This window comes from Schistocerca cancellata, chromosome 8, assembly GCF_023864275.1.
Source record: "Schistocerca cancellata isolate TAMUIC-IGC-003103 chromosome 8, iqSchCanc2.1, whole genome shotgun sequence".
NCBI lineage: Eukaryota > Metazoa > Arthropoda > Insecta > Orthoptera > Acrididae > Schistocerca > Schistocerca cancellata.
This window is the reverse complement of record NC_064633.1, coordinates 130,552,132-130,573,357: the sequence shown is the minus strand read 5'-3', so window position 1 is coordinate 130,573,357 and position 21,226 is coordinate 130,552,132. Positions and strand designations below refer to the sequence as shown.

The following is a 21,226-nucleotide window of genomic DNA, read 5'->3' as shown; positions in this document are numbered from 1 at the left end:
CCTCTTACTGGATGTCCATCAGCTGCTCGAAACGACGAAAATATAGGAAAAATTAGAGAGCTTGTGCTCACGGATCGTCGACAGACAATTCATCAACTGTCAGAGATTACTGGGTTATCTTGGAGCTTGGTTCAGCGAATTTTAACGTTAATGTGCGGGAACGAAAAGGTTTGCTTCAAAGTTTGTTCCTCGGCTTCTGACTGACTATCAAAAGGAACGTAGAGTTGAAACATGTCGCGTTTTGAAATAACGGCTTGAAACTGACCCACATTTTCTGTCAAGGGTCAGTACTGGTGATGAGTCATAGTGCGATGATTACGACCCAGAGACAAAGCAACAGCCAAGACAATGCGAGACATTATCGTCACCCGTCCTAAACAAATGGTTTCAAGTCATGTCAAACACCAAAACAATGCTGATTTGCTTCTTTGATGGCAAGGGTGTAATTCATTCAAAGTTAGTTTCTCCAGATCCGACTGTCAATCGAACCTCTTGATCTGGAAGTTTTCAGAAGAATCCACAACAGTGTTCGTCCAAAAAGACGCTATTTGTGGTAGACAGGAGACTGGTTCATCCACCACGACAACGCACCTGCGCACACACACACACACACACACACACACACACACACAGACACAGACACACACACACACACACACACACACACACACACACACACACACACACACACACACAACATTAGCACAGCACAACACACATAGCCATCTGTGTTAGACAGTTTTCGGCTAAAAATGGCACAGTTGCGCTGCCCCACGCACTTTACTCGCCCGACATGACTCCATGTGAGTTGTTCTTATTTCTCCATATGAAAAAGAGCATGAAACGCCACCGATTTGACAACATTGAAGAAGGTAGGAAAAAAACGAGGGCAGAACTGTCAGCCATTTACTAAGATGACTACAAAAAATGTTTTGAACAGTGGATGCACCGGTGGGACAAATGCAACTTTTGTAATGGTGAGTATTTTGAAGGGAATATTGTTGTTTTGCAAACAATTTGAAAATATTTAGCTTTTAAAAATAATTCCTGTAGCTTTTTTTTTGTTTTTTGTCTGCATATCGTATGAGGACTTCACACGACAGTTCTTGAATGGCTCCCTGACAAAGGAGTGAATCTGCCGCCTAGGAACAGAACGATTGGTAGAACGCTGCGATCGGTGTTTACAGAGACTTGGTGATTGTGATGAAAAATAGTGTCATATATCACTCTAACGTTGACATGTAGTGCAGCATTCAATAAAACTTACCTCGCCTACCATAATAATAATATGTGACTTACTCTTTAATGTCGCCTCGTATAATCGGTTTCTGTGTAGCCTCCTGCAGTAGAACTATATTGTCAACAGAGGAATAATGTCTTCCAGACCAACAAGCGAGGTGAGATACGAGATTTCTCTGTTCGAAAGTCCATATTGGGCAGAAGTTGGTGACACACTACACCGTCTTCTAGTAGGTGGTAGGAGAGATAATAGGACTTGCGTGCTCCTTCCCTGATTCAGAAGTGAAATATTGCTATGTGGATATCGCATTAAGGGTCGCAAGTATGGCATAATGGATCGAGACCATCACAGGCAGTATAACGAGTCTTAACCAGCGCACTATCCAGTTCCCACACTGAAAAGAGGAAGCCATGAGCTTCTTCAGGAGTGCAACTGAAATTGATTCTCCCCGCCTTCTACACGAGTCTGGAAGCTTGAAACTGCACGCACGAGCTATACTTTTCGTGTCGCCAAAGTATCACAAAAAATGGTTCAAATGGCTATAAGCACTACGGGACTTAACATCTGAGATCATCAGTCCCCTAGATTTAGAACTACTTAAACCTAACTAACCTAAGGACATCACACACATCCATGCCCGAGGCATGATTCGAACCTGCTACCGTAGCAGCTGCGCGGTTCCGAACTGAAGCGCTTAGAACCGCTCGGCCACAGCGGCCGGCAAGTATCACACCGTGGTCTGGACTGCCTTTTAGAACTGCCAGTATTCAGTGTGCCATCTAGTGAACCAGTAGTATTTTTTCCACAAACTCTTCTCACCCATTCCCATTCCACAGCGACAGATGTCGAATGACTGTGTTCAGAACCTCTCAGCTCCTCTTACTCTGTTTAATGATCCGTCAAGATTCTGCCATTGCATTCCGAAATTATGCAGATTCTCTGCAAATGGGCAGCCGGTGAATGTTTTGCACCGCCAGCCGGTTGTTGTATTGATGTGGAACACAGAGTTTGCACCAACTGACAACCAGTCTCATGTGATGTGCTTACGTGTTCAAGTACAAACCGCCGGTTGTATAACTTTCGTTGGCCATATCGAGCATCAGTTTTGAGGGCCCTTTTCCCAGTCTGCCCTATCTATGAGAGGGAGAGAAATTGCGAAGTGGTCATTGGATTAACCAGTCTCACACCACTTCCCACTGAGATCCCCTGGAACAGGGGCAGTTACAGCTCTATACAACACTGTGAACGTCGCAATCTTGCAAAAGGGGAAGCCATGGGCATAGCTGGTTGGTCAGCTCCACCAGCATCTCAAATCCTAGTGATCGTAGTTTCAAAAGATGGAGTACATACACTATTACTTGGAAATACCTACGTATTTCAACAATTACTTGTTATCTGAAGATCAAGGAGACTGCATGACTGCATACACTACTCTTTTTCGTCCTCTTTTAGAATACTGCTACGCGGTGTGGGATACTTACCAGATAGGACCGTTTTGTATTATCGCGAAATATGGGAGAGAATGTCACAGAAATGGTACAGGATTTGGGCTGGACATAATTAAAAGAAAGGCGTTTTTCGTTGCGACGGGATCTTCACGCAAAATTCCAATCACCAACTTTCTCCTCCGAATGCGAAAATATTTTGTTGACACCGACCTACATAGAGAGGAACGATCACCACGATAAAATAAGGGAAATAAGAGCTCGTGCGGAAAGATATAGGTGTTCATTCTTTCCGCGCTCTGTATGAGATTGGAATAACTCAGAGTTGCGAAGTTGGTTCGATGAACCCTCTGCCAGGCACAAGTGTGATTAACAGAGTGTCCGTGTAGATGTAGATGGTGACATATGAGAGAAATGTGTGAAGTATGTGTTACTGACACACACACACACACACACACACACACACACACACACACACACACACACACACATTATCAGCCAATCGTTCCTTGGCCCTTTTACAATTTGATTTATCGTTCTGTAAATGTAGTGGACATAGGACTGCTTAGGAATGCTTAAAATATGTCTCTTGAAGTTTTATACAAACAGGTCAAATCTGTGGCAGGAAATCCCATTAATCCCTGTGAGTCCTATAACCTCTTTTAATTCACTGTGGGGTTGCGATCATTTACAGTTGACATTTTTAGGTTTTTTTTCTTTTTGTGTCTCACTGGGAGCGCCAAACGGCCGGCGATGGCCTAGAGGAAGTTGTGGTTCTTTTAAAGGTGCGGCTGCCACTGGCAAATTTTCGAGGTCATAAATAGCGTGTGTCATCTAAGACTTTTCAGTTTCATTCGAATTGTTCTTTCTTGCGAATTTTTCTCTTTAGGGACACGTAGGTCCCAGATTAAATGAATCAGTCGCTGATGTAGAAGTTAGCTTCTATATTTAAAGCTTCTGCGCTGAAGGATCGTGGTCGATGTATAAAACTATTCACTGGCTTTCGTCCTCGTCTGGAAAGTAAAACTTCGCAGATGAAACGCTGGCAGCTGCGAAAAAGAGTCATTACGAGCAGTATAGAGGGCACTCCAATTCGTTACGTCTGTCTATCGACCACGTTTTCTTCGCCGGAAAGTTTTATCAGAGTTGAACTCTTCAGCTGCAACTTTGCGTTTTTATTATTTTTTAGGGGACTGGGGAGGGAAAGCTCAGAGGGAGGGTGTAGCCGTGTAATTCGTGACAGCTGGTTTACTGAACGTTGTAGACAAATCGGATCATACAGCCTGATATCGGTTGCGCCACGTATGTGAACTGACATTTGTGGCTGTCCATGTGTCACATACCACAGATGGCAGAAATACTAGACATACATTTAATGATCGCAAATTACTTGATGATGCATTTCAACCCAACCAAATCCTGATCACTGACTGTGACTTTTAAAACCAATTAAATAACGAAGGAACTTATTATGTCTAAGAAAATAAAGTGTTTCTAATGGCATGAAAGCATACATTTAAAACGTTTCTGTAATTTCGTTCACAACGATGTGATATTGATGTGATTATTGAAAATTTTTCTTTTTAAAATTTAGTCTTGATCGCACCGGGTATGCTACAAGAACACAGGTGATCGGTTTCGGTCATATCACATGACCATCATCAGACCTGTAATTTGATTTAGAAAGTAATAGAAACCTTACTAGATTGACAACAAAAAATGACAAAATGCTTATAAGGATAAAATACAATAAGACCTGTTATACCTATGGCACTCTTCTCAGCTGCTGTGATGTCAACTGGTGCCAGCAAGTGACGGGCATACGCTTAAATACGAAGATGCTCCGCCTACCTCTTCTCCCTCTACCTCACGTCAACCAATCAGTGTAAAACGGGTTCACATAATCGTCAAAACGTAAAAAAAGAAAGCACAATAATAATATGAAAATAGTTATGTCTAAAATATCTCTTTAGTTCCATAGAACTACTTAAACATTGTATAAAATATCAATTAAAAGCTTTAAAATAACTGTACAGCCGATGTATACTCAGTGTGATCTCTATGGGTTAAGGTGGTACTATCACAATGGTTTCAAAGTCAACGATGTTGTGAAGGTCTTTGGCATTGCGGCATCATATCGATATGTGAGTTGTAACTCGACTGCAAGTATACACCTATGCTATATTCAGTCTGTCTGTCTTATATCAGTTTCATTTTCATATATGTAATGATGGAATGATAAGCTTCAGAGTGCTATGATATTACATACACTTCTTAAAATTTCATAAAACTGATTTATTAAAAACGGAGTCATATTTAGTAATATTTCTAGTTGGAAGTTTAAGATTGTGATATATATTTACGGACTGTTCTGAGGTACATTTCTGCCATGGATACAACTGGGTCCTATGATTTTCTGAACAAAAGAGTACATACGTATTCATAGAATTTCGTCAAAGAGATCATACAAATGTTTTTCACGAAAATCCAACTGTTCATTGACAAGCACTGGCGGTTCATCTCTATAATGGGCATATATCTCTATCTCCTCCAAAATATATAATAATAAAATTTTATTTGCGTAACGAAGGACTTGCAAATTCTGTTATACCGTCCCTTCGGCATGCTTATTAAAAGTTATGTGATGGCCGAAGACTGATTTTGCTCGTGCGGTACATGATGTATGTTCTTTGTTTCTTATAGTAAAGCTCCGGCCTGTTTGGCGAATGTATATTTTTCTACAATCACCACATTGGATCTTGTAAACCCCTGATCTGAGAAATCTATCGTTTCATTACCTACAGTATGTCTTAATTTATTTTGCAAAGCTTTTTTAGTTTGAAATGCTATTGTTATTTCGGAATTCTTAAATAAATTACTGATCCTATCTGATATGTTCCCCATGTACGTCATTTTCGTGTATTTATGAGCTCCTATTAGTGGTGTACTTTGTGATAGTTGCATTTCATTAAACATAATGTCAACTTGATGCGTATCAAAAGAATTGGTCTTCGCAATCTGTTTTAGGATAGTTGATTCTTTTTCGATCACATTTTCTTCAAGGGGTAATTTTAGCATCGAGTGGGTCACTGTTTTAAAAAAATGCTTTTTTATATTTGTCAGGATGACATGACCCAGCATTAATAATGACATCTGTAGTTGTATATTTTCTGTATATGGCGAATCATTGTTTGCCATGTCATTGGATATAACGAGATCCAGGTAGTTAACAATGCTACTCGTTAAATATTTCCCGAAGTAATCTGAATTACTTTAATAATACTGGATTAAATTTTCTAATGTGCAAAGTGAAAACTCTCAGGAAATAGCTGGAACAATATTAGCACGATAAATGTTCGGTCTTCAACTGATCCCGGGAACTTTCCGGCCCTCTCCCATATTTTGGCTCACTGAAATGGCTAGCGGGCGCCCTCTCACAACGGACTGCAGCGCCGCTTAAAATTACACCGACGGCGTTGAATATGCAGTCCATGTGGACGAACGCTAGCAGAAGAGAGCCCTACTTATAGGTAAGAGTTATGCCGCTCAGGGGTATACGTCGGGCCGGGCCTCGCGGCTGGGTATTTAACAAAGACCTGCCGCCTGATAAGAGGAGCCCGGCGCGTGCGGAGGTGCGGACACCCAACCGCCAACGGCTGGCCGCTCTGTTACTCCGGCTGCGGCCTCGAGTTTAGAGCGGCCGCCACAGGAAATTGATTGGGTCGGCACTTATCCCTCCAGCGAAGGCCCTCGTGCATGCAAATGTTCTTCCCAAACGGCTTGGCGCGTTCAGCAACATTGATCGTCCTGCGTAAAGCGATGAGCTAAGGACTGCGCGTCCCAAGACCTGTTCTCCATTGTGTTGTCACGCGAAGTACTGCTCCATATATACTGCGTAATACTATTCCAGACGTGTACTCGCAGTTTGTGTTTCACCGTTCTAAGGAAAGCAAACTTATACTCACCGACGATTTTTTGGAAGATGGTAGGGGGGCAACTGCGGATTCAGTGCTCGATTCTGTGTTTGTGTGAAGGGGAGGGCGGGGTACGGGGATCCTCACTAAACTAGTCTTCACCCAAATTTTAGTGCATAACAGATATTAAGCAGGCCTACCCATGTCTTTGAAAAAATAAAAAAAAAAAACATATGGCTTGACAGACTCAAAGGGGACACCGAAATACTTGAAATCTGATAATGGAAGAACAAAACAGGATTCAAAATTTAAATGTCTATAGAAAAATATTACAACCGTATGCCTTGTGCGACGTTATTCAATCTGTTCATTGAACAAGCAATAAATGAAACAAAATAAAAATTTGGAGTACGAATTAAAGTCCAAAGAAGAAGAAATTAAAAATTTTGAGGTTTGCCGATGACAATGTAATTATGCCAGAGACAGAAAAGGACTTGAAAGAGCAATTGAACGCAGTGGACTGTGTCTTTAAAGGAGGATATAAGATGAATATCATGTGATGTCACCGCCAGACACCACACTTGCTAGATTGTAGCCTTTAAATCGGCCTCGGTCCGTTAGTATACGCTGGACCCGCGTGTCGCCACTGTCAGTGATTGCAGACCGAACGCCGGTGGTCTGGTCTAGAGAGGCTACGTAGTACTCGCCCCAGTTGTACAGCCGACTTTGCTAGCGATGGTACACTGTCTTCATACGCTCTCATTTGCAGAGACGACAGTTTAGCATAGCCTTCAGCTACGTCATTTGCTACGACCTAGCAAGGCACCATATTCAGTTACTATAATCTGAACAGGTAATATTGTGAATCATGTACCGTCAAGAGCGACGTTCATAATTAATGGATTAAAGTTAAGTATCAAACTAATTACGTCAGTTTTCTGAATTCTCATTCCTTGTCATGTTCCAGACCTCACGTCAGTATAGTTCTTCCCTCTTCACGCCAGCCTGCGTGAGCTAAAACGCGGGCATTTCGGCCTCCACTCGTAACACGGTGTTGGCTCTTCTGCTAACACAAAATATCAACAGAAGCAAAACGAAGATAATGGAATGTAGTCGAACTAAATCAGGTGATGCTGAGGCAATTAGATTAGGAAACGAGACACTTATAGTAAATGAGTTTTGCTAATTGGACAGCAAAAATAACTTCTGACGGCCGAAGTACAGGGATATAAAACGTAGACTGGCAATGGCAAGTAAAGCGTTTCTGAATAAGATAAATTTGTTACCATCGAGTATAGATTTAAGTGTCTGGACGTCTTTCGTGAAAGTCTTTGTATGGAGTGTAGCCATGTGTGGAAGTAAAACATGGACATGAACAGTTTAAACAAGAAAAGAATAGAAGTTTTTGAAATGTGGTGTTACAGAAGGATGCCGAAGATTAGTTGGTTAGATCACGTAACTAGTGAGGAGGTACTGAACAGAACTGGGGAGAAATGAAATTTGTGGCACAACCTGACTAAAAGAATGGATCGGTTGATAGGACACATTCTAAGACATCAAGGGATAACCACTTTAGTACTGGATGGAAATGGGGAGGGGGGGGGCGAGATCGTAGAGGGAGACCAGGAGATGAATACAATAAGCAGATTCAGAAGGATTATGGTCCAGTAGTTACTCGGAGATGCAGAGGATTGCACAGGATAGGGTATCATGGAGAGCTGCACATACCAATCTTTGGACTGAAGACCACAACAACTAGAGGTCAAAAATTATTTTGCAGCAGTCGTACTGCATTCCGTGAATGCATGCTTAGAGTTGGTACTATTGTGGTGACGTGCGCCTCATTTGACCTTCCTCGCAATGGAAGTGAGCCGGCAAAGGCGGCATAAACATGTTCACTCCACTGGCAGTTCGCACGAAGGAAGAACTAAGGGCAGAGATACGATTTCTTAGGTTGAAATGGGCTGAAATTCCCTGTAGATCCTTGGCAACACTACGAGACAGTACATTGCCGCAGTCGTTTTCGAGTGGATCGAGTTCAAAAGTGGCTGGACAAATGTGGCACACAATCAGGAAGCAATGCGCCTGTCACGTACACGAGGACCAATAAACTGGAGCAAGATCAGTTGATGATCTTGTGGTAGAGGCAGGTTACTATTGATGGCTTAGTGTCTGCGTTGAGCCGACCCCTGTGGCCAAGCGGTTCTAAGCGCTTCAGTCCGGAACCGCGCTGCTGCTACGCTCGCAGGGTCGCATCCTGCGTCGGTCATGGATGTGTGTGATGCCTTTAGGTTAGCTATGTTTAAGTAGTTCTCAGTCTAGGGGACTGACGACCTCAGATGTTAAGTCCCATAGTGCTTGGAGCCATTAGAAAAATGTCTGCGTTGTACTTCAGTTCTGCCTGTGTCATCATCCATGATGAACTTGGGTTCCGTAAAGGTTTGCGATGGGTGCCGCGATGACTCACTGAAGAGCACAAACTCGAACGTCTTGACATCTGCCAACAGTTACTCGACCATTGCAGCAGAGAAAGCGAGATAGTTTTGGAAAGAATGCCTTTGATGAAATGTGAGCTAATCACTACAAGCCAGAATCAAAACACCAGAGTATGAAGCACCACAAATCACCAGCGAGGAAAAAAAATCAAGTCTGTAGTATCAACGGGAAAGGTTATGCTAACCGAGTTTTGCACCTTTAGCACGGATAACAGCGGCAACGCGTCGTGGCATGGAAGTAATGGGGCTTTGGCAGGTCGCTGGAGTTAGTTGAAACTACTTCTGCACACACACACACGTGTCACCTAATTCCCATAAATTCTGGGAAGGGGGTGATGAGCTCTGACGCCACGTTCAATCACAAAGCAGATTTGTTCCATCGGGTTCAGAGATGGTGAGTTTGGGGACTTTCACACTCCTGGCATTATCACGCTGGAAAATGCTACTGCTATCGGGAAGCACGGTCCCGCAAACCGTTAGGCCGTCTTCCGCTCACGCCCCAACATCGTGCAGCCCGCCTCCAGTGGTGTCGCGACAGGCGTGAATGGAGGGACGAATGGAGACGTGTCGTCTTCAGCGATGAGAGTCGCTTCTGCCTTGGTGCCAATGATGGTCGTATGCGTGTTTGGCGCCGTGCAGGTGAGCGCCACAATCAGGACTGCATACGACCGAGGCACACAGGGCCAACACCCGGCATCATGGTGTGGGGAGCGATCTCCTACACTGGCCGTACACCACTGGCGATCGTCGAGGGGACACTGAATAGTGCACGGTACATCCAAACCGTCATCGAACCCATCGTTCTACCATTCCTAGACCGGCAAGGGAACGTGCTGTTCCAACAGGACAATGCACGTCCGCATGTATCCCGTGCCACCCAACGTGCTCTAGAAGGTGTAAGTCAACTACCCTGGCCAGCAAGATCTCCGGATCTGTCCCCCATTGAGCATGTTTGGGACTGGATGAAGCGTCGTCTCACGCGGTCTGCACGTCGAGCACGAACGTTGGTCCAACTGAGGCGCCAGGTGGAAATGGCATGGCAAGCCGTTCCACAGGACTACATCCAGCATCTCTACGATCGTCTCCATGGGAGAATAGCAGCCTGCATTGCTGCGAAAGGTGGATATACACTGTACTAGTGCCGACATTGTGCATGCTCTGTTGCCTGTGTCTATGTGCCTGTGGTTCTGTCAGTGTGATCATGTGTTGTATCTGACCCCAGGAATGTGTCAATAAAGTTTCCCCTTCCTGGGACAATGAATTCACGGTGTTCTTATTTCAATTTCCAGGAGTGTATTATCATATGCAAGGTCTTCGGCTGCGGAGGCCCATCGTTAGGAGTATTCGATCCACTGTGTGTTCAAACACATTTTTACTCTGTCCGTCATTAAAGTCTTATGTTAGTTCTGTCACACTTCCCCACCTATTCTGTTTTATCAGTCTGCCCAGCCTACGACGTCTGACATCTGAAAGGAGAGGTGGCCATCAAACCCCCGACGTCTGGTCGTGGTTTCACGTTCGTTTCGCCATATGTCGAAGACATTCACCACAGAGCTCCTCTAACACCAGACAAGTCGTGCAGTTTCCGAAATGCTCGTTCCGAGCCTCCGGGCCATCACAATCTGCCCTCGGTCAAAGATAGCGTGCCTTCCCATTCTGCACACGGACAGCAGGCTCACTGACACTAAATGCACCGTGCTTGTGTCTGACCAACACTCATTCCTCGCCAGGCGACGCCGCTATCATCTGGACGAGTTTTTACCGATAATAGATCTTTGGTCCTAATGTTCCGGCTGATCAGTGTATTACTGACTAACAAACTGACGAGTACTGCACGAATTCGCTGCAAACGACGAGATCTTTTGTCACGGAAAGTGCTATTGTTGCGTCCGTCCTCACACGGCTCCCCTCACCCTTGAAAGTATCCAGAAATTTGGCCTCGAGCTGCGAATACATTCACTTTACGGTCCAGATCTTGCTCCGTCAGACTTTCATTTGTTTTGACCGCTGAAAGACGCTTTGCGAGGCCGCCGATTTTCCTCAGATACAGAGGTGCAAGAAGCGGTGCATGAGTGACTTTGCAACCAACCAAAAACCTTCTTTTCGGCAGCGACACACAAGTTTTGTGGGCCACTAGACCAAGTGCCTTTCAAAAAAGGGAGAAATAATGTGTAAATCAAGCTATATTTTTGAAGTAAATAAAGTACTTTCTGAAAAGTCCGAATAATTTTTGACATACCTCCATAGAAACAAATTAATTTATTGTTTAAAAACAGTCTTAGTTGCAATTTTAGTTTTTTTATTTTTCAACGATGCGTTTCGCTTTATTTACGCATCTTCAGGTTATCTTTTCTAGATCTGGAAAAGATAACCTAAAGATTCCTAAATAAGGCGAAACGCGTCGTTGAAAAATAAAAAACTAAAATTGCAACCAAGACTGTTTTTAACCAATACTGTTAAGCACTGGTTTGCTGTATGCCACACACGGATTGGAAGAATTTCAAAGAACGGAAGCTGTTTTTCAGTTTAGAAAAAACTTGTATAACAAGAAATCTATATCCATAAATGTGAAACTCAGCAACTACAACGCTGACTCTACACCAAATTGCCTTTATGCTTCAGAATATCTTTCGGTAAATAAGCCAAACAATTAGGTCAAATATAAAAGAAGGAAATAAAAAGTCTGTATCACCTTGCGACCAAGATATGACAACGGACATTAAGAAGTAATAAATATTTTTTGGGAGGAGGTCATGAACTTCATGACTCCCTCGAAGGATGTGGGGAAAACTTCCAATGAATATATGATACTTACATGGTACCCTGATTACGCCAGTGCAAGGCCAAGCGCCGATGCAGCCTGGCTCTTGCATGACGCTTTTCTACGTCTTTTCCTTGGTTCAATGTAACAAATAGTTGTGTCTAATTTTGGATCAGGAGGACAAGAGGAAGATGCGACTCTAGGCCTTCAGAATCTGAAATTCTGGAGAATTAAAGACAACGGTTAACTTCGCAAGAACACCGGTTCCAAAACTTCAGAATGAAAGTAACTTTCGCCGGGTAACATAGCACGATGAAACTTAAACAACACATACACTATAGGCCATTAAAATTGTTACACCACGAAGATGACGTACTACAGACGCGAACTTAAACCGACAGGAAGAAGATGCTGCGTTATGCAAATGATTAGCTTTTCAGAGCATTCACACAAGGTTGGCGCGGTGGCGACACCTACAACGTGCTGACATGAGGAAACTTTCCAACCCATTTCTCTTACACAAACAGCAGCTGACCGGCGTTGCCTAGTGAAACGTTGTTGTGATGCCTCGTGTGAGGAGGAGAAATGTGTACCATCACATTTCCGACTTTGATAAAAGTCGGATTGTAGCCTATCGCGATTGTGGTTTATCGTATCACGACATTGCTGCTCGCTTTGGTCGAGATCCAATGACTGTTAGCAGAATATGGAATCGGTGGGTTCAGGAGGGTAATACGGAACGCCGTGCTGGATCCCAACGGCCTCGTATCACTAGCAGTCGAGATGACAGGCATCTTATTCGCATGGCTGTAACGGATCGTGCAGCCACGTCTCGATCCCTGAGTCAGCAGATGGGGACGTTTGCAAGACAACAACCATCTGCACGAACAGTTCGATGACGTTCGCAGCAGCTCGGACTATCAGCTCGGAGACCATGGCTGCGGTTACCCTTGACGCTGCATCACAGACAGGAGCGCCTGCGACGGTGTACTCAACAACGAACCTGGGTGCACGAATGGCAAAATGTCATGTTTTCGGATGAATCCAGGTTCTGTTTACAGCATCATGATGGTCGCATCCGTGTTCAGCGACGTCGCGGTGAACGCACATTGGAAGCGTGTATTCGTCAGGGCCACACTGGCGTATCACCCGGCTTGATGGTATGGGGTGCCATTGGTTACACATGTCGTTCACCTCTTGTTCGCATTGACGGCACTTTGAACAGTGGACGTTACATTTCAGATGTGTTACGGCCCGTGGCTCTACCCTTGATTCGAGAACTTAGAAGTACTTAAACCTAACTAACCTAAGGACATCACACACACCCATGCCCGAGGCAGGATTCGAACGTGCGACCGTAGCAGCAGCGCGGCTCTGGACTGGAGCACCTAGAACCGCACGGCCACCGCGGCCGGCTTCATTCGATACCTGCGTAACCCCACATTTCAGCAGGATAATGCACGACCGCATGTTGCAGGTCCTGTACGGGTCTTTCTGTATACAGAAAATATTCGACTGCTGCCCTGGCCAGCACATACTCCAGATCTCTCACCAACTGAAAACGTCTGGTCAATGGTGGCCGAGCAACTGACTCGTCACAATACGCCAGTCACTACTTTTGATGAACTGTGGTATCGTGTTGAAGCTGCACGTTTAGCTGTACCTGTACACGTCACCCAAGCTGTGTTTGACTCAATGCCCAGGCGTATCAAGGCTATTATTACGCCCAGAGGTGGTTGCTATGGGTACTGATTTCTGAGAATCTACGTAAATAAATTGCGTGAATATGTAATCACATGTGAGTTCTAGTATCTTATATTTGTCCACTGATTACCCGTTTATCATCTGCATTTCTTCTCGGTGTAGCAATTTTAATGCTCAGTAGTGTATAAAGAACTGCTACAGTCTATTACAGAAAGTAGCTCAAGGAAACACGCAGTGCGACAAACAGAAAGGACAGTTTTGTTCAAAGACAATAATTACACTTAAAAGTCACCGAGATTTATGATGGTCCCCTTTACATTACACTAAGTCTTACACGTTTCTTAATAGTGTGTGTGGTCACCACGGACAACTATGCGTGCTGTGCAACATGCTACCACGTTGGTCACTACGTTGGTACAGGGTTCCTGTGGTAGGGTGTCCAATTCCTCTATCACCGCCATTCACAACTGGTCGATGGTTCCTGTGGAGGCGCTGCAATGCATCTCCCCACCGCATGCCACACGTGCTCGGGGCACCGGCAGGCCAGTCTATTCGCCGAATATACGTTGGTTCCAAGAACTCCCCCACCTGCGCGGTTCAATGCTGTCGCGTATTGTCATCCATAAAAAAGAAATAAGTGCCGAATGCACCCCTGAAAAGACGCAAAATCAACAACATTACGCATTCACGCTACGCTGTGAAGCTGAGGGTACCTCTGGTATCGCTAACTGTCCCCCCCCCCCCCCCCCTGCTCCGTTCCATTCGCGAATGGCTAGTCGAAAGACTGTTTGACAGTAAACCTCTGTTTCAGATATAGTTTCCTGTATTTTATCGTTGTGAACATATCGCGAGACGTATGTGGGAGGAAATAATATACAGGGTGATTATAATTAAAGTTAATTTTTCAAAACGCTGTAGAAATAACACCACTGATCATAATGACGTCAAATTGGAAAGGAATATTATCTGAGAAGGCGGAAAACGTATGGCATAAGAGAAATAAATAGTTACAAAATGCAGTAATAGATGGCGCAGTAAGCATTATAATTTAATAGTGGTAAACTACAAATGACAAATGAATCATACAACAATGCCTAAGGTGTGCGTTTGACGTTAAAAAACTGTACTACTCAGAGAGCATGGGTGTATAGGTGTGATAATGTTAGTTACGTAAGCCCAACCACCACGACAAGGTCATATCACATCGGATGGGAAAATTGGGTTTTTAATCGTCTTGAGGCCGAAAATCGGATTTAAAACATCAGTCACATCGGTTTTTAATTGTTCTGAGGCCAAAAACCACAAAAAAGCATCAATCACATTTGTATTTAATTGTCCTAAAGCCAAAAACCGCATAAAAACCATCCATCACATATGATTTTAATTGTCCTAAGGCCAAAAACTTGACAAAAAAGCATCAATCAAAATCAAATCGGATTATTAATTTCCGTGTGACTGGAGCAAAGCATGTTCAATTAGCTGTCCACCGCTTTCTGCAACAAACTGAGATCGAAAAACAGTGTTCCACAACTGATCGAAGTGTTTCCGGGGTCACGTTGGGAATGTGTTGCGCGATGCGTACCTTCAATGCAGCTAAGTTTGCAGTCGGAACACTGGACACAACATCTTTCAGATAGCCCCACAGCCATAAATCACACAGATTAAGATCAGGTGATCGGAACGACCAGGCTGTAGGGAAATGGCGGCTGATAATTCTAGAATTTCCGAAATGGCACTTCAGCAGCTGCTAAACTGCATTTGCAACGCTCGGAGGTGCGCCGCTTGCATAAAAATGATCCCATCCACTCATCCACGCTGTTGAAGAGCTGGAATGACGTGGTTGCACAAAAGACACTCATAGCGCTTGCCAGTGACAGTACAGGTAGCAGGACCAGAAGAACTGACTCTTCGAAAAAATATGGCCCTACGATTCAAAATAGTTCAAATGGCTCTGAGCACTATGGGACTTCATCTTAGGTCATCAGTCCCCTAGAACTTAGAACTACTTAAACCTAACTAACCTAAGGACAACACACATATCCATGCCCGAGGCAGGATTCGAACCTGCGACCGTAGCAGTCCCGCGGTTCCGGACTGAAGCGCCTAGAACCGCACGGCCGCCGGTGCGGGAGCCCTATGATAAATGATGCCGAAAACCCGCACCACACAGTGACCTTCACAGGATGAAGCGATACTGGTTGATTTGCTTGTGGGTTTTCCGTTGCCCATATTTGACAGTTCTGTGTATTGACATATCTTGTCAGATGGAAGTGGGCATCGTCTGTCCACAAAATCTTTCAGGGCCAATCACTGTCCACTTCCATACGAGCAAGAAACTCTAAAGCAAAGGTCTCTCTTGCTGCAGGTCAACAGGAAGCAACTCGTGCACGTGGGTAATTTTGAATGGATAGCAAAGAAGGATGTTTCGTAGGATTTTACGCACCACGCTCACGGGTATGTACAATGTTCGGGCAATTCTCCATGCACTACACGTTTGCACACCACCACTCGTCTCCTCCTGCATTGCCGTGGCCACTGCTTCCAATGACGTCGAATCAATTCGTTTCCTCCCTCTATCGGGTTGCACAGCAAAAGAAACCGTCGTTTCGAATTTCCGAAACATTTTCTCCAGACCCATGACAGTCATCGGACCAACACCTTTTTTCAAACCCTTCAGTGATCGTAACTTCTACAGAACGACGTATGCACAGTCATCATTCTTGTAACACAGCTTTACAAGCAGAGCGCGATCCTGCATTGAGACAGTCATGGCGAACGTCGCAGACGCGAAAGGAGGAAAAGCCGTGTACCTGGCGTGTTTATACCAACTTCAGTGGGTCGTACGCATGATAGGTGTTTCCATTTACGTTTTCTGACACATACAGCGCAATCTATTAATCAACTTTCACACTATTTTTCTCTTCTGACATACGTTTTCCCCCTTCGTTAATATTCCATTGCAATTTGACGTCATTCTGACCAGTGGTGTTATTTCTGCAGCGTTTTGAAAGTTTAACTTCAGTTACAATCACCCTGTATTTCCCGACTCTTCCCGGAGAGTATTATCACGGAATTTCGAAGTAACCCTCTCTGTGGTTGTAGTATCCTGAGCGTCTCCGATTAAAAATCGCGTGACGAAACGCGGCGCTCTTCTTTGGAACTTGTATGTCTTTTTTATTAATCCAACGTGGTAAGGTGCAGAGATGTAACTAGCTCTGCGAGGTTAGATGATGTGAGAAGGGGAATGTTTTATTGCCTGTCTTCCATTTTCAGCAACTCGTGGGCGTGTATGCTTTATATCGATCAGCTACTGAGGTACAAATATCAAACGAAACTAGCATAGATTCATGAAGGCACGTTATGGAAGACGGTCACCTTCAAATGTGGTACATACGTTGTAACGCCTACGCTCTCGCGTACGTTAACTCTTTAAAGCCTGTACTATGATAAGTTGACGGGCTTCACCTTATAAGAAAGGATTTTAGTAAATATGTTGACCGCGTGTACCTGAATGGAGGCAAAATCAGACTTACACCCACTCAGTGACAACAAGGATACGTCAAGCAAGTCTAAAGTGTAACTGCACGTTAGGACGGACAAGAAACATACACAGCAGATGCTACCAATTGTTACTAATACGGTCGCCAGCCTAATTAGGCATAAACTGAGTTTCTTCCCTGTACAAGAGGAAGTACGTTCAAGCATAACCACACGTAGTAATACTGCATTATATGGTAAATTTTAGAACCAGAAAAATCTACTGAACTAAGAATCTCACTTTCTGTACTAATATGGACACACCATAAATACACAACAATACACTATAATGTTTACTACAACCTGCGTTTTGTCTTTTGATCCGACTGAAATTGGGCATAGGTTACCCTAGAAATAGCACTTTTGAAACACACATACAAAATCAATTTTAAGAAGGGAAAACACTGATAAATTTAGGTTTTATATTGACTTTAACTTTGCTGGTCAAACCAGTCCAGTACACTTCAGAATTCAAATGAATAGAAAAGAAAGAAAGGAGAGGGGGAGACCCTGAAACTGTTATGATCACTGTAGTGAAAGTTTGATTATTGAGAGCATTAAGCATTCAAGATTTCCAAAATATGATTGACCACTCTTTTTGTCTTATTTCCTGCTCATTTAACTACCGTTATTTTTGTCTCAATTTAAATAAACTTCATTACTAAACTAATTTCAACATTATCTTTCAACTTTGTCATACCTGTATTATTCTTCCAGTATTCATTAACAACAAAGTTCTTTAAACATCATTTTAACATTGAGAGGTCTGCAGGTAATTATTATCAACATAAACTTTAAATCTTCATCTTGGGACACTCGGATTGCACAACATGTGGAAAGACCCTGTCTAGGTTAGTTGTGAGGATAATTAATTAATATGACAGTTCTGGTAAAATTTAAGTTGTTATTGAACAGTATGTAGCAAAAGTAACACTGGTCCACACGAATACAGTACTAAAAGTTTCAACCTGTTCGTATCGATGAGGCGGTCGGCAGGCGGCGAGATGGCGAGGCACAAAGCACACGTGCAATTACAGCAATGGCTCATGAAATATCGGCACTCTACTTCTTCATGGCGTCGCAATGCTTTTCCATTTAGTGCCTATGGAATATTGCCATGCTGTATAGACGTCGGAAACAGCGCATCCGAGGCTCCACGAAACCACTTTTTCCAGGAGAGCCTCCTCGATCCAGCACGTGTTTCTCAGATCGATGCCCAACTCCGACTACTACTACTGCTGAGCCCGTTACGCCGTGCAGCGCCCGTGTGCATTTTCCCGCGCTCGCCTGCCTCCACCTTTTATCGCTCCCCTACAGACAGGGTATTCGCCAAAGGTTTTACATTCCACATATTCTAATACATTGCCTACGTATGGACCAGGCGTACAAATACAACTTTCACATCTTACAATAGTTTCAACATTAGGTACACTTCCCTTCGATTACAACATTGCTTGAAATTTGACATAAATATTAAAATTTACATCGAAAATTGTTTATAGCTTCTTCAACATAATGGCATGAAACAAAAAAGAAATGAAATCAGAACATCGATTATACTAATTTATTGAAATTCAGAAGAAAAAAATTTATTACATATACAGTAGGATAACGTTAGTGTTGTTACAACGTGTAGCAAGTACCATGAAATTAAATTATGACTGTTCTAATACACTGAACGGCCAAAGAAACTGGTACACCTGCCTAATATCGTGTAGAGTCCCCGGGAGCAAGCATAAGTGTCACAACACGACGTGGCATGGACTCGACTAACGGATGAAGTAGGGCTGGAGGGAACTGACACCATGAATTCTGCAGGGCTGTCCATAAATCCGTAAGAGTGCGAGGGGGTGGAGATCTCTTCTGAAAAGCACGTTGCAAGACATCTCAGATATGCTCAATAATGTTCATGTCTGGGGAGTCTGATGGTCAGCGGAAGTGTTTGAACTCAAAAGAGTGTTCCTGGAGCCACTCCGTAGCAACTCTGAGCGTGTGGGGTGTCGCATTTCCCATGTCCATCGGAATGCACAGTGGACATGAACGGACGCTTACGTACGTGTCACTTGTTAGAGTCGTATCTAGACGAATCACTCCAACTGCACACGCCTCACACCATTATAGAGCCTCCACCAGCTTGAACAGTGCCCTGCTGATATGCAGGGTCCATGGATTCATGAGGTTCGTCCACACCTATACACTTCCATCCGCTCGATACAATTCCAAACGAGACTCGTCCGACGAGGGAGCATGTTTTCAGTCATCAACAGTCCAACATTAGTGTTGACAGGTCAACGCGAGACGGAAAGCTTTGTCTCGTGCAGTCATCAAGGGTACAAGAGTTGGCCTTTGGCTCCGAAAACCCATATCGATGATGTTTCGTTGACTGGTTCACACGCTGACCCTTGTTCATGGCCCAGCATTGAAATATGCAACAATTTGCGGAACGGTTGCATTTCTGTTACGTTGAACGATTCTCTTCAATTGTCGTTGGTCCCGTTCTTGCGTTGATCTTTTGCCGGCCGCAGCGATTTCGGAAATTTGATGTTTTACAGGATTCCTTTTATTCACGATACACTCGTGAAATGGTCGTACGGGAAAATCCCCACTTTATCGCTACCTCGGAGATGTATGCCCCATCGCTCGTGCGTCAAATGTAACACCACGTTCATACTCACTTAAATCTTGATAACCTGCCATTGTAGCGGCAGTAACCGATCTAACAACTGCGCCAGACACTTGTTTTCTTATATATGCGTTGCCGACCGCAGTGTCGTATTCTGCCTGTTTACGTATCTCCGTATCTGAATACGCACACCAATACCAGTTTCTTTGGTGCTTCAGTGTAGAACGCAACGACTAAAAGAAAAATGTCATTAAAACATTTAGCAAACATCTGGATGATGTATCTTATCGGATAATGCATTTAAGTGTAAGTACAGTTACTGGTATGAATTCGTTAATTATCCGCTCACACAGACCACACAACACTTAATCAAGCAATTACACTGTCACAACGTTGGCACTGCTGAGCGCGGCAGCAGTTTGAAACAGAACGGTCGACACGAAGTGTTTCTAATGGTACCGACTTTTAAAGATCTGTATTTGGAGGCTGGCGGCCAACTTACCGCGCTCTTGGTGCACTTATGTCAAGTTGAAGCAGTATTGACTGAGAGGTACTAGATTTTTTTCGAAATTCTAGAAATATTGATTGATAAGACGAGGTTGCACCCTCACAATTGAAAAAAAGAAGATTACGTAAAACAGTAGTGGTTCCTAGCTTTGCTGCAGCCTCGAGAAATGTAGCGACAGTGACTGAGGAGCAGTTCACATCCTCATAGATAGTGTCATAGATTACCAAATAAAGCTACTGACATCAAGAAACAATTTAAGGATAATAAACTGCAAATGGCTCTGAGCACCATGGGACTCAACTTCTGAGGTCATCAGTCCCCTAGAACTTAGAACTACTTAAACCTAACTAATCTAAGGACATCACACACATCCATGCCCGAGGAAGGATTAGAACCTGCGACCGTAGCGGTCTCGCGGTTCCAGACTGTAGCGCCTAGAACCGCACGGCCACTCCGGCCGGCCAATAAACTGCAGGCTGCTATCGTAAACTGAGATGGTAAATTACTTCCGGCATTAAGAGGTATCGATGCCGTACGATGATGATGTACGCAGCTCCCATCTGGGGATTCGCAGCCTGCGCCGCCTACAGATCATACAGAACAAAGTTCTGCGCATAATTAACAACGCTCCACGCTACACCTGCACCATTGATCTTAAAAATGAATACCGCCTTAAAATCTTGAAGGAAATATTCAAAAAGTTTGCTATACACTATACAGAACTCGAGACACTCGAACAATCCTTTCACCTTTAGTTTGAGAAACTATGATCAGAATCATACGTGGAAGCATAAGCGGCCAAGGACACTGCTACCTGGGGCATAACCACCTATGGCGAGTTCACATACACTCACAAGCGATAACATCGACAAATCCCCGCACATCAGCAACACTGACTGGATATGCCAGTTGCTATCACAGTCGACAAACAGGTTACAGCAGTGAAGTCGAAAAGCTAGCACACTAACACATTATACAAGCCGCCAGCGCTATCTTACA

At 43.8% G+C, this 21,226-nt stretch overlaps 1 protein-coding gene across 1 annotated transcript in view; it reads right to left on the bottom strand.

Annotated features, from left to right (window-relative positions):
• The window catches only part of LOC126095421 (protein O-mannosyl-transferase TMTC2-like), a 1,040,622-nt gene that overhangs the window by 748,178 nt on the left and 271,218 nt on the right, over window positions 1-21,226 (bottom strand). The window lies entirely within an intron of this gene.